Here is a 13,051-nt window from a genome sequence, read left to right as displayed (position 1 = left end):
TTCTTCATCATATGTTAGGTACCAGGGGTGGGTGGGGGATGAGCAGTTGGGGGCTAAAGTTGAAAATCTTGCATTATCTTTTTTTTATTGTTTTGTGTAATGTATTAGTTTCTTGTAATGAACTATTGATATAATTTCAATGTAGTTTTGCACAATTGTGTATGCATAGCAGTTCTACATCTTAGAATTGATCTATTAACTTTGGTACATTGTGGGATGGCTGTGGTGACTAATCGAAGAAGCGGATTTGTGTTCCATTACCTTCTCTTGTTTGTCACTACCCTTGTTAGGAGGTGTGATGTCAAAATTTCAGATCCCGTGAAAAATTGAGCCTGCACTTCCCCAAGTAGGACTAACTCCAATCCTCTACAAGTAGTTCCTAACAACACATTTGATAACATCAAATCATTTTTTGTATAAATTACATAATTTTGACAAACTTAAAATATTGCATTAAATTCAGTATAGCATACCTTCATATGTTGATAAATAAGCTATTTTTTTGGTGAATATTACTTTCAATATCACATTTTCCTGGGACATATATGACCTATCCATCATTTAAAGGAGTCCCACTCCTATATGCTTCTGTGAGTATATTATGCGAGTTTGGTTTGGTGTTCTTAGCATTATAATTTTGTTCCTACATGTGTGTCACAAATGGGCAATAACTCCTCAACTACCACTTTTTGCTGGTATATTTCACATATACCTAGGTACATGTATTAATGACAATAAAATAACACATTCTGTATGACAATTAGGGGTCCAGTGGGAAATGCTTAATTTTAAAAATTTCCCGAAAATCACAATTTTCAAAAAAAATTTAATTTCTATTCCTTTTTAAAAATTCAGAAGTTGCTGTCTGGAGAGGCAATACATATGGGAAAGACATCCATAGGCGGAAGGTAAAAGTGCATTTTAATGCATTGGCGAACTCTAGTTCTATTCATCATCAAAGTAAAGTAAAAAAAAATCTCAACTTTCTTTCGTTTAGGCTCTACAGTAGTTTCCTGAAAACGTGTGTGTGTGTGTGTGTGTGTGTGTGTGTGAGTGTATGTATGTGTGTGCCATTAAATTAAGCTACTTGGTTCCAAGGTGTGTTCTCCGGCACAACCATAAAACAAAATAGGTCAACTCCAGGTGGAAGACATTTTTCCTTCGTCCTTGAAAATCTGAAGTGGGAGAAGGGTGGCATGGGTAATCTCCAGACGACTGTAAAAGCATTCATTTCAAAATATTGCTAGGCTCAGAATAATCATGTAGCTTCAAGTTTCTGATTTTCATGGTGCTTTTCATTATTTATGTGTGGTGAAAACCCTACAAATGACCAAATTCATGTTATTTTGTGACTTACTGTGCATAAAAAATGTTCCTAGCATATCATATTATCCACCAGGGTCTAGACTTTAATGTCATTACATATTTTTTCCTTTGTATGTAGGCAAGCAAAAATTGCAAGTGTTAAGTGAATTATGGTGTTAGGAACGATATATGTAAATTTGATGTTACTTTTTTTTTTTAGGTTTACTACACATTTCTCATAGTAAAATGAGAAATGCATGCTCTTTAATAGTAACACGTAAAGAATTTTAAAAATCAACATTGAAACATAAATATATAACATGATCATGTTTTTTTTATTGACGAGTGGTGAAATGTAGAGAAAGACCAGGATGGAAAGTTGGAGGGCAGGGGGTGAAAATTTTATCTTGAGCTGCCCCTGGGCATTGTGTCCAAGTACAATGTGTTTCATAAATAATTGAGGGGTTACAAAAATTTATTGCAAGTAAGCTATTGAACTTTCGTTAATGAAACCAGTCCAGAACAAATGAGTAACTCAAACATTTTCTTAACACCTACAAAATGTTCAATGTATGCACCACGGATGACACGGCACACATCAACACAATAGGAACACAAACAGTTTGTGTGTGCATGTTTCGTTAAGCTGTGAGTTCATAACCCTGCTACTAGGCAACACTCAAATCACCCACATCACTCACAGTGTTTTGTGCAATGTTTTGGTCGCGAAGATCACGGGACCTTACACCGTGTGACATCTTTTTATGGGGTTTCATCAAGCACAGTGTATTTGTCTCACCGATGCCGCGTGATATCACAGCCCTAAGGGAGTGTATGATCGCAGTGATAGACACTATCGACAGGCCCATGTTGATACGAGTGTTGCAAGAACTAGACTATCGTGTTGATGCGTGCCGTGTCACCCATGGTGCATACAGTGAACATTTGTAGGTGTTAAACAAAACTGTTTGATTTCCTCGTTCGTTCTGGACTGGTTTCATTAAGTTGAATACTTTACTTGCAATAAATATTTGTAACCCCTCAAGCATTTATGAAATGCCCGGTAATTCATTTGTCCAAAACATCCATTTGATGATGTTAGTCTGTTTTTTGTTTTTTTTAAAAGAATGGAAATAAACTTTCACAGATTATTTCACCCAAAGTTTGTGAATGACCAGGCTGAGAATGCTTCATTACATACACTAGATCTGTTTTGTCTGAAATGGGACATTTTAAAGAAAATACTGGAAAATTGCATCAGAATGGTGCATTAGAGACAGTGTTTCTCATGATGATGATTTCTACAACAGGGATGGAAAGCATGGAAGAGTGAAAGCTTTCCAAAATCGTTATTATTGAGGAGTCATTCCATGCGAAATCAACGCAGCCTTTGACCTGACCATCTCCGATTTTCATGAAATTTGGGGAGTTGAAACTATGCATGGAACTTAGTTACTATGAAAATTTTTAGTCTCGTGCGTCTTGTAATTGTTAAATTATTCAAGGTCAAAGTTAGCAGAAATTGCCCTTTTTGAGTCCGCTTAGCTATACTAAATGTGCTGTAACTCCGCCACTATTTCACCTAGAAAGCTGAAATAAAGCTTATTGTACAGGGAATTGAACAAGCTTTCCAGTGATATATAACAAGCCCACCTTTCTATAAAAATATAATTTTGACACGTGACCTTGACTTTTGACCTTGAATATCTCAAAACATGTCATCACCAAAAATCGTGAAAAAAATATATTTGGTCCCTCATGCCATACTCTAAAACATATCAAAAAATCATTCTGGGACTGCAGTGGGATCAGAAGATACAAAATAATATGTTTAACTATGTGACTGATAAAAGCCTCATTACATGAACCATGACGAGTCAAAAGTCCTTTAACACCCCCTACAAAATGTAATGGAGTTATCCTGGGTATAATTGGTCATGAAAGAAATAGGTTAGGCACATGGAGATCTCTAGCTGTGTGTGTCAAGCGCAGGTCCGGCATATTGTTGACCGCCATTTTGAATTCAACTAAAACATTTCAAAGGAAAGTGGGCGATGTGAAATATCAAATCAGGCTAGAATTTCACGAGAAATGATTTGACGAAAGTTTCTCCAACGTATCTTTAGCCAGCAAAACGTTATACGCATATCTTTCACTTACAATATATGCACATTGGAGTGTTGTCAATATTCCTGTGAGCACACTCGTTGACGTCTCTCACACTCACATAGAACATTTGGCAATGTAGCAGGTGCACCATCATCGCAAGCAGCAACTATGCCTTCTCTCAGATAGTCAATATCAGGGACTTTTAGTGCATGCACCATTCTCTTCAAATGTTTCTGAAGGTAAAAGTCCTCCTTAGATGTTAGATCTGGGGAATATGCAGGCCTTTTAATAGATCCCCATCTGCCAATCAATGTACCTATAAATTTACCATGAAGAATGTTCACGTAGTGTGGTCACTCACTGCCCTGTTTCAAAACTCTGGAAAAGTGCCATACCCCGTAAACAAGGATGAAAAACGTATTCACTTAACACATCCAAGAAGCCCTCATCATTTAAGGTTCCGTTGTTGAATATGGACCAACCATTCCCGTTCTCCATACACTATACCACATCATTAGCTTACCAGCAACAACCATTCGGCTGGGATCTGTCTACTGTAGATTATCAAATCACAGGTATTGCGTATAATTTTTATTAACTTTACTGGGAACATAAAAATTAGCATCGTCACTGAAGAATTTTTAATTCCAAAGGAAGTGTCACGTAATTGTTTGAGATACTTTGCCCAATATTCTCCACTATTCAAGTATTAGGTGAATGTTGCTGATTAAAATCATATGCATAGGTGAATATACATCTTTCTGTCCCAAGATGTCAGCGTGATCTCGACGAGTTCCTAACACATTAGGAGCATTCTTAATTCTTTGTTTTAACACCTCGTAAAGGAGAAAATGATTACAAGCATGCAGTAATATTTTTTTGCTGGTTAAATATACTTTGGAAAAACCTTCGGTGCTTCATTTCTCGTGAAATTCTAGCCTGATTTGATATTTCACATCGCCCACTTTCCTTTGAAATGTTTTCGTTGAATTCAAAATGGCGGTCAACAATATGCCGGACCTGCGCTTGACACACACAGCTAGAGATCTCCATGTGCCTAACCTATTTCGTTCATGACCAATTATACCCAGGATAACTCCTTTACATTTTGTAGGGGGTGTTAAAGGACTTTTGACTCGTCATGGTTCATGTAATGAGGCTTTTATCAGTCACATAGTTAAACATATTATTTTGTATCTTCTGATCCCACTGCAGTCCCAGAATGATTTTTTGATATGTTTTAGAGTATGGCATGAGGGACCAAATATATTTTTTTTCACGATTTTTGGTGATGACATGTTTTGAGATATTCAAGGTCAAAAGTCAAGGTCACGTGTCAAAATTATATTTTTATAGAAAGGTGGCCTGTTATATATCACTGGAAAGCTTGTTCAATTCCCTGTACAATAAGCTTTATTTCAGCTTTCTAAGCGAAATAGTGGCGGAGTTACAGCACGTTTAGTATAGCTAAGCAGACTCAAAAAGGGCAATTTCTGCTAACTTTGACCTTGAATAATGTAACAATTACAAGACGCACGAGACTAAAAATTTTCATAGTTACTAAGTTCCATGCATAGTTTCAACTCCCCAAATTTCATGAAAATCGGAGATGGTCAGGTTGAAAATTGCACATATCTGTGTTGATTTGGCATGGAATGACTGAGGTAACTTTATATATTTATTCATTACTATTTGTGTTTGGCAATGTTTTCATCCCAGTGTTTCTTTCTGTAATGACTAGGCCATATCTAATGGTTGTAACTTGCCTTTTCAAACTTGTGATGTGTGTTACTGTACAATGTAGATGGAAATGGTGAATGTTATATAGGGTGAATTGGGGTAAGTGTGATCACGTTTTGTGATAATTACACTTTAGTCTTTCATAACTTGGACAGCCTCATAAGGATCAAGATGTTTCTTGGTCCAATTTATTCTTCTACATAATTGTTACTTACTGAGTGAATTTCAATAACTTCCCCCGAGGTAAAAAAATGAAGTAATTTACAACTACCATGATCACCAGAGTTAGTATTTTCAGGGGAAAATTTCATTGGGAAAAAGGAAGGGAAAAGGTGCTAAAATAAGACCCAAAAGGGGGCAAAAAAAGGTGCTGATAATTATACTACTTATTAGAACTTTCCCTCCTATTTTATTAGTCTAAACTATTCACTCGAAGCTGTGTACACATCACACACATAGGTTGTGTTACAGTTATTCACCAGAGTCGGGGGAAAACACAAAGCTGTTGTACCTTACAACATTATGCATTTCTAAATTTTTAAAAGTGATTTTGTTTCTTTTCGGAGATAAAATATCTTTATATAAGCTGAAGCTTCTCTCTACATCCACAGAAACAAGTGGGGCAAACTTAGTATTCACTCGGAATGGCAACTCTGTGGAAGTGGCAAATTCCACAACATCCGGATTCTTTTCAAGACTAGCCTCAAGTTTGTCTCTGGCAAAACCATCTAACTGCCCCCTCATAGTAGTAAAAATATCCTTTTTTTTCCCCCCCTTTTCGGCACCTTGTTCTTCTAAGCTTCTGATGGCTGCCGACAGGTACTTGTAGGAATGTACACAAAATAGTTATTTTTGCAAATTATCCATCTTGTCTGGGAGGAGAAGTTGCTGTGTCTTGGAAATTGCACCTGCGCCGGTTGAATCCAGGGAAAGCGCAAACTCCTTAATTTTTTCAAAATTTTCACACAAAAATGCAGCACACTCAATCCATGATCCCCAGCGAGTAATGATGGGGAAATGTGGCAGGGGCAGGCAGGTAGTTTCTCTGTAGGCAAGAATGCTACTCGGGGCCTTAAGGAGTATTTTCTTCAGATCAGATATGAACTCATTTACAATGTTGTATTCGTTGCTAATAGATTCAGAAACCCTGTGAAGGGCATGAGCCAAACAGGTTACATGCTTTAACTTAGGGAACAACGGCTTCAATTGGTTAAATGCCGAAAGCATGTAGGGAGCCTGGTCAGTAACTACAACTACTACTTTTTCGAACTGAATTCCACCGTTCACAGTTTTTGACAGAAATCCATAAATGACTGCATCACTGTACTGGCATTGATTTTCTGCAACTCATACATGTTTAGTAACATGGGCTTAACTTCCTCACCTGTCAGAGGAAAAAACAAAATGTTCAAAACATATCGTTGAATTGAGTCTGTCGTCTCATCCAGAATGACACCTATATCGCAATCTGACACTTTCACCTTAATTTTACGAACAGTTTCTTCATACACAGGTTCAATATAGTTTTTCCTTAACGTACTCTCATCGGGCACTGACAACCGTGCGTACTTTTCAAGGAACCCTTTCAAGACCGGATGGTTCACCTTGTTGAATGGAATCCCTGCCTGTGTAAAAGATACACACAAGTCAACATTAAATTCCTTTAAATTTTGGTTCTTGGAAGAACACTGCTCAAATGCATTGCGTAAGAGAGGCTGCCGAGATTTACTTCCTTGCAGATTCTTGTTCTTTTGATGCTTAGAGCTGGAAATATGTTGCTGGATGCGATCTCTCTGGTGTTTTTCATCTAATGTGATTCCCGTATCACAAACCGTGCATTGAACACCAGTTCCATCACTTTCTATGAATTCATGCTTAAATTCTTGATCCAGACGCATGGTAAAGTACATGCACTAACAGGATCTAACAGAGTGAAAAAGCAGGTAAGGAACTTACATCCACAAACAATATTTGTCCACTGCGCACACATGAAACGTGAAACCCACCACTTCAGAAACACATTGTTGCTTCACTGCTTCCAAGACCAAACTGTATTTCCTTCTTCCTTCTATCTTAAAAAAAATAACAGGGATCTGGTGCATATCAGTAGTGGTCTTTCCATTGTTGATTTCAAATAGGCAACAATTAAGCACAGTTTAAAACATTCAATTTCAGTGAACAATGTGAAAACATCTTAGAGAAAAGTGTGGGGAAAAAAGAAAATAAAAATTCAATGATTTGCTGAGGAAATATATTTAAAAGTAAAAGGACACAAAAAGGGAAGGAAAAGCGATTAAGAACACAAAAAAGGGGGGAAATAGTTAAATGTCCCAGAAAAGGGAGGGAAGGGAAAAGGTTATCAAAAAAGGGGAAAAAAGGTGCTGGAAAATTAGCTCCATTCTCACGTTGAGACAACATTTCACACACCAAGTCCTTCACTACAAAAAAAAGGTGTGCACCTAAAAATCCTAACTGATGATCACACTTCCCCAATGAAGTGGGGTAAGTGTGATCAGGGTAAGGGAAAGTATGATCAAGGCTATTTTCTCCTTATAGGAGTTCAGAAAAAGCATCTTTACCCAGTGAACTTCCAACATTTTTTCGTTGCCAGTCTAACAATAAAGGATTCCACACATCACTTTTCAATGGTTTAAAAATAGTAACATCGAGGGGTTGGAGTATTGCACTGCTGTGTGGAGGCAACTTGAGTATTGATAAATTTTTTGCTGTGCCAAGGTTAGCACCTCAATGGAGAGATGACTCTCATGACCGTCCAAAATGATTAACAATGACCATCTTTCTTTCGGAACGGATGGAAGAAATTGTGTTTGAAACCATGAATAAAACGTTGCACAGTCCATCCACCCATTTTCTGTAGCACGGTAGGCTGTAGCGGGGAACACATCCTTACTCATTGAGCTGGACCACATGTTCTTGCCCGTGAATATTATGAGGGGGTGGTAAAATGTCATCAGCAGTATTAACACAAGGGAGGACTGTTGTTGCTTCTCTTCCTGTTCCTTGGATCCATCGTTTAGCAGGCAACCCTATGCCACCTATAACCTTTCCAGTGCTTACGTCATGGATGAATGATGTTTCATCCAGGTTGAACACATTTTCAGGCTTGTTTTGCAGCTGCAATTCTGTTATCAGACATTCAAGAAGATCAAGAAAACCATACACTATGAAGGGGTCCTTCTGAACCTCCAAGCGCGTGTGCTCTATGATTTCTGGTTTTCTGAGGGTCTTTTTATGTGTCTGTGTAAACCCATGAAACCATTCATGACTGGGTCGCCCATCTTTGAATCTGGTTTTGTAACTGATTTGCAGTCATGTACTGTTCCACTAAGTCGATACACTCTTTAACGCTCAAATCAAAGCCCCACTTTGTCAGAGAACGTAAATGTGAAGCTAACTCCTCCTCTTCTCTAGCAGGAATCTGTGTGTGTCTGCCTCCTCCATCAGTTCACTTTAAAGCAGGTAACACTTTTTGTCTCCCCTTCCATCCTTTACAATGTAGCACAAGAGTTGAATATGAGATTTTAAAATGCTTAGAAACACCACGAACACTTGCACCTTTTTCAGGTTTGTTCAGGGCATTGCCTAACTCTACTGCACTGTAGCTTCCTCCCACACCCGTGTTTGTTTTTCTGATGTAGTTACGTGGCATTATTCACACTGAAAAGAGCAAGAAGTAGCAATTTTAAAATTCAACAGCATGGATCACACTTTCCCAAACACAGTGAATTTGCAGGTAAGTGTGATCATGACTAGTAAGAACAGCAGGAACCTCTCATTTGAGCACAGAAAGAAATAAAAGTAACTTGTAGGTCCTACCATTTACCCGGCATTGCCTTTTTCACAATCCTTTGATTTCCTGTGAGACACATTTTTTTACGCATTTGAGATATTTCAGTTTGAAATATTTTGTAAAGGCATTTTCACATGCCCCTCCTGTATGCTTGCAGCAATGAACACATATCCAGAATCATTCAAAATATGCATGATCATCAGTTTTCTTTAATCATCAATTCCAAATACTTAGAACAAGCTGCATCTTCAGTTTGTAACTGGGGATCACACCCCAATTCACCCTATATTAAACTTGAAACTTCATTTTATCATTTCAGACAAGAGTCATGCACCCCAAGCTTGCGTTAGCACAGAACATACTGCAGCTAGTCACAGTTGCAGCGTGGGTGATTGTATACCGGAATGATTGTGAAACAGGGGAAACTTGATTTTAACGTAACATTGTGGGAAAGTGGAGGAAGCGACTGCTTAAATCAAATTGTTGTTTAGTTTAAGTCCATTGCCATGCTCATAGCTTTCATGATCATTCTGGTATACAATTGCCCATGCTGCAACTGAAACTTGCTACTGCATGTTCAGCACCATCTTGGCTAATGACATAAGTTCTGGTGCGTGACTTATCTGAAATTTTAAAATGATATTTCAAGTTTAATATACCATTCATCATTTCCATCTACATTGTACAATAACACACTGCATTTACTTGAAACGTGTAGCCATATTTATGACGCACCCTGCATATCTATACACGGTGAGGTAAAGTTCTCCATGTTCATTGCACCATTCCATGAAAACACATAGGCATATGGGAATTGTGGAGGTAGAGCTCCACACATTCACAATCTTGGCAATTCTTTTCTTTTGGATGTGATGTGATCAGCACCATGCTATTGCCATCTTTACCTCCCACATACCAATTTATTAGAGACTGTGTGAACCGGAGGGTTGGTTTATGCAGGAACAAGGTCAGAAACATTCCAAACTTAGATCACCAAACCCTTGGAATGGAATACATGTCTCCTACATAGCAGTCAGATGCCTTACCGACTGGACCGCTGGCGCTACCTACAATAAAACAATATTTAATTAGTATACTAGCTAGAATAGGGTATTTATAATGTTTTTTTGTCGCCTTGTAATCAAGGGGTTCCAGGTTCGATACCCAGTAGAGGCTCGAAACCCACTTTAAACTGTAGGTCCAGTCCCGATTATCCTTACTGTGCATAAAGTGGACTTAAAACTCCAAATCAATCAATCAATTTAACTTTGAACAGTTGAATGACCCTAACAGTAATACATTTTAGAATTTGTTTGACTTATTGTGGGGAGTCACAGAGGCTCTCCAAATGCGATTATTTTTTGTAATTGAGGCATTCAAGCATTATGTGTGCGACATTTTACACACAAAATATAAAGTTCTAGATATGAGATTGGATTAAAGTATTCATAATGAATTCATTTCATAGAATTATGAAGTACTTTGTGGTGTGTGCTAACAAGTGAAAACAACTTGAATATGATTACGTATCTTGAATGCATGAAAAGCATTAACGGAAATGTGTTATGTGTATGACACTTCATTTGTCTGTGACGCATATATGCTATATATGGTCGTAAACTTTGTTGGTGAAAAAAGCAAATTATATGCATTCCCAAACATTTAAACCTTAAGGGTATGAGCAACCTGAAACTGCTCCTCCACCACCGACGTTTTCCCTGTGGTGAGCTGGGAAAGGAGAGGTCTGTATGCTTGATGGTTCTAGGAAGGGAAGAAAACTTAGCATTACGCGTATGGGAGTATTATTTGACTTGTTTTCTTGGAAATACCAAGCTTCCAGTGGCGTAGAAAAACACAACCGGAACAGAGAATGTTGAAGATTTTGTTTGTGTGTGAAAAAGTTGAAATTTCCATTTGATTAGCCATAACTTGAAGTTGTTTGTCCATAAAGAATACATGGGAGTCTATAAATAATTATTCATCATATTTTTTACAGATCGTAACTAGCTTAATAATGAAGTTAGAAAACGGCTTCCACTCGTAACATACTCTATTGTACTGTTTTTTTTTCAGTAGCAATGCACATTGGGACGACATTGAAATAAATACCTGGTGGGGAAACTGTCACTCTTCGCCTTAATGTAATTAAAAACAACAATAATTTTCAGATTGATTCATTTTGTTACATTGAATAGGACTACTTTTCGTGGTATGCCCAGATTGTGTTTTGGGGAGACTGTGAAGGTTACAAATTTTTAGCTCAACCAAGATGGGAAAACTCCTGTGGTGCTGTCGTCGTTTTTTCAATCGCAGGTGATGAAATCCACTGTTTACCATGTAATCCTTCCTTTGCATTGCCAAAATATGCAGCACTATTGTCATCACTTTTTTGTCAGTGTCAAGTGTTTGTATCCTAATGGAGGGGAAGTGCACATCAAAAGTTGTATAATATTTAACGTTTGAATTTTTAACAGTGAAAGAAGGAAGGAGAGTTTCAAATATGGCAACACGGCCACCCGGGCACAAGCGAAGAGGAAGCGAGAGGAGAAAAAAATGACTGGCAACTTGAGTTCATGAGTTTGCTGGGGCTTTTCTCATCTTGGTTGGGCTGTAGCTGTAACATCATGATTGAAGATTTATTTGCACTAAAAACTAGCAAAATATGCATGCAATCTTCCCACAAAACTTACATCAACTTACAAAAAAGTAATCACAAAATGCAAATCGAAGTTTTATTGTGCCCATAATTTAATGCATTAGTGTAATTTTATATTTTTGCACATATAATTAAATATGTTGGGGATGCTCGCTACGCATGTTTTAAAATTAAGTTCATTCTGTCTGCTTTAATTTACTGTTCACTTGTAAGGACGGTAGATGCATGACAACTGAGGGATTTGGTACCAGGTTTCTCCGTTTTAACCATCACGTTTGATATTCTGCCTCCCGCCATATCCATGGGGCATATCCATACCAATTTTGAATTCCCAAGAATCTAATTTACATCGCGTACACATAAGTAAATATAACACACGGAATCTTGCCAGATTTTGTACGTAGGTATTGCACTTTGTATTTCCATAAAATTATCGATAAGAGTCGCTCGTTTTGTATTCCTTATTTCCTTGATGGTGTTATCTTGAGTCATTAATCAACATGATTACCTTTTCAAGATTATTCTGTTTAAATTATATTGCACTATCACAATTAAATATTACAGCTAAAGAATATCTACATTAATTGTCTAGCTATTTAACGACTTTTTGATAATTTATTTACCTCCCATCTTTGGTCGTTCGGAAAGGGAAAGGAAAGTGGGCAACGCTCCCCCCGGAAAATGAATGTCAACCTAAAAGTATATATTTGACACACTAGTATTAGTTTTAGTCACAGTAATTCTTGTTAATTATTATAAGGTATTGCAGGAAGTGATAATTCCAAGTTGAAGGAGTGTCTTTTGAGAGACGACTTTTATTTTAAATCCACTTTATGCACAGATGGCTAATAGGGACTGAACCTATAGTTTAAAGTAGGATCCGAACCACTATGTGCCTCCATCAGGTATCGAACCCGTAATCCCTTGAATATGCAGTTGTCCATGCTTCCATCTTTAGTACAAGGTATCGTATGTTAATTCGTCACTCCTACTTTATATGTGAAATTCTGAAGAGGCCTTTGACCTATCAAGATTACGGTTGGTAATTTTTCTCACTCGTTACAATAAAGTCATTAATGGTGGAGCAGTAATGGGTTCCGATCAATGAATGTTGGCCAGCAACGGCGAACGTTGAAATGGACTGAATGGCTGTACGTGTCCTCTGCTGGCGTGAAGAACAGGAATGGTTGGTTGTCTCAGCACCGAGGAGCAGAAGTTTGCAGACTGCTTCTGCCATATGAGTACGCTCGGTGTAGGATTACATGTTCGTGCACGCGGGTCAAAATCCGTAGATGGCAGAGCGATGGGCTCCTTCTTGGGAGCGTAAGGCTTTCGTTGTGAGCTTTCAGCTGTGGTGGAGGTGGCTGGCTGGAGCGCGTATTGATCGTTGCAATGTATGGGGGAAAGAGAGCGTGGGGGTGGAATGGATG

At 37.9% G+C, this 13,051-nt stretch overlaps 1 protein-coding gene across 2 annotated transcripts in view; it reads left to right on the top strand.

Moving 5' to 3' along the window:
• wdb (serine/threonine-protein phosphatase regulatory subunit widerborst) overlaps positions 1-13,051 on the top strand; it is a 181,650-nt gene that overhangs the window by 23,218 nt on the left and 145,381 nt on the right. The window lies entirely within an intron of this gene.

Source organism: Lepisma saccharinum, chromosome 16 (genome assembly GCF_977018435.1).
Source record: "Lepisma saccharinum chromosome 16, izLepSacc3.1, whole genome shotgun sequence".
NCBI lineage: Eukaryota > Metazoa > Arthropoda > Insecta > Zygentoma > Lepismatidae > Lepisma > Lepisma saccharinum.
This window is presented reverse-complemented; position numbering and strand designations above follow the sequence as displayed.